Below are 2,561 nucleotides of genomic sequence, written 5' to 3'. Positions count from 1 at the left end.
ATTCTAATTTTATACCTATTGCTTGCTTCTTAGGGTTTCATATCTCTAGATGTATATTGAAATTATTCATATATCCGATCTATTCTAACGTGCAGCGAGTCAGTGTTACTGAGGTCACTTTGGCAGTTGTCAGTCAACTCGGGGCCAAGCTCATGAGTACAAATCGAGGCCAAGCCTCGAAAGTGACTATTGGCAGTTGTTTCTTGTTTAAGACAGCGGATCGTTCTAGATGGCATGTGTTAAGAATGCTAGAGGTGGTCTAGGTGATGAGGATCTGAGGCCTCTACCTCGCTTGCCTACTGATGTGAAAGGTAAGGCAACAAAGAAGATCACATCAAAGAAGTAGAAGTATGCAGATGCTGATATAGCGAGAGCAGCCGCAGTTGGAGAGTCCGCAGAGCGTGCAGAGAGAGGAGGTGCTAGGAGTGGAGTCAAAATCATAGATCAACTTTCACCAGCACATAGGGCTACACTTGAGCAGGTTGAGTGCCATCATGGTGGTCTAGCTAGGACTATCATGCTTGAGGGATGGTGTGTTGTTCTAGAGGATACACAGCCTCAAGAGGAGCCACAGCAGCAAACAAAGTAGGTTCAGGAGGGAGAGCAGGCAGAGGAGATAGAGCAGGCACCACAGCTTCGCTGCTCTAGTCATACCCATACCTAGGTGACACCGAGGGCAGAGACACAGCGGAGGGGTGCTCGTCCATCTCCTAGACCATAGGGTCCACCTCTAGTGACTCATCTAGATTTGAGGGCTGCCATGGCTAAACAGGTGCAGTAGCTCAAATTTGTGCAGTTTGAGGACTGGTTCCCGCCTAGGAGGGATGAGTGTGCTTCTGAGGGGTTCTATACATCACTACAGGAAGATTTTCATAATACATATCTTTATAGTGGGGTTGCATTTAGGTCTCAGAGGGTTTGTTCTATTGAGGCCATAGTAGCAGCAGCTAGAGAGCAGATTTGTCCTCACCTTTCTTACTAGGTAGGGCTAACAGATCTTCTTGAATGGACATGCAGATATGTTCCATCTTGGGTCCGAGAGTTCTATGCTACACTTTGGATTGACCTGGGCCACAGATTTATTCACTTTGTATTCAGAGGCCGGGACTACAGGCTGATGAGCTTTAGGGTCCAAGAGATACTCAGGCTACAGGATTCACCCATCCGCATCCATGAGGTTTGCTATGGACACACAGAGCCTCCTAGATGCCCTCATGGCGGTCTTGTACCTCCTATAGATCTGGTCCGCTAGTGCTTCATAGAGCCATTCGGCAAGGGGTCGAGCAGGACTCCCAGGGATCTTACTCCTACAGCCAGACTGCTAGATGCTATCATGAGGAGGACCCTACTACCAAGGATGGGATATCATGAGGGCTTGACTCGCATTCAATTGTGGCTACTAAATGCCCTGATGTAGCAGACTATCTTTGATGTTTGGGATGTCATACTTTCTGAGATGGAGGATACCCTTGCTGAGGGATTCAGAGGACATAGACTACTGCCTTATGCTCACTAGATTACATTCTTGATTCATAGGGCAGTGATAGTGAGGCCTCCAGAGATGTTGGCAGAGTATTCTGGTGCTACTACCAAGTTCCCTGCATATAACTTGACCTAGATGCTCCGTCATAGCAGGCCGAGTGCACCTAGCTATCCACGCCATCGCCCAAAGGTGCCTGAGACTGCAGCCCAGTAGGATGAGACTATCAAGGGCATTGCAGCTATAGAGGAGGAGCAATTCGATGCTTAGTAGGAGGGTATGGAAGAGAGCAATCCCAGCGACAGCTCAGATGATGACTACCAGGACATTCCTCAGATGCCTCCTCGACAACTTGATCATGAGGCTAGTAGTTCTAGTTCAGCTCCACCTGCACCACAGATAGACCCCACTCTACTTGCTATCCTTGAGCGGATAAGGCAGGATCAGGCTCACCAGGCTCAGGAGACCGCTGCTACATTTGCACAGTTTTAGGCCAGACAGGATGAGTTTTAGCGATAGCAGTAGGCTATCCAGCAGCAGTAGCTCCTCATGCAGCAGCAGTTACTCAGATTTATGTAGCATGTAGTTTCTGCTATTGGAGCTCCACCACCACAGCACACACCACAGCTTGGTCAGCCTGCCACCACTTCTATGACTCTAGCTTTATAGCCCAGTGTGCTTCAGAGTCAGGGACAGCCAGCAGCACAGTTTCTTTCACCTACAAAGTAGGTGTCTCAGTGGTTTGCCTCGCCAGTACTAGCCCCACAGTTCACACCTCTACAGACAGGCTTCACATTGGCTCAGACTTCCTCGCTGCTTGTGCCAGATACCTCGGTATCTAGGAGCCTTGGTGCTACCTTCAATGAGTTGATAGGGCAGCCTACTCCACCATATCTACATGTCCCTGGTCCTTCCATAGCTACTCCTATCACTGTGATGACAGAGACGCTCCCTTCCTCAGTTGAGCCACTTGCGTCAATCATACTTGCAGAGTCTTAGGCCGCACCAGTTCTAGATCCGACTCAGACCGCTTTAGCGTCGCTTTCAGCTACAGAGGGTTATATAGCTCAGAGCTCAGGAT

Source organism: Miscanthus floridulus, chromosome 13 (assembly GCF_019320115.1).
Source record: "Miscanthus floridulus cultivar M001 chromosome 13, ASM1932011v1, whole genome shotgun sequence".
NCBI lineage: Eukaryota > Viridiplantae > Streptophyta > Magnoliopsida > Poales > Poaceae > Miscanthus > Miscanthus floridulus.
This window is presented reverse-complemented; position numbering follows the sequence as displayed.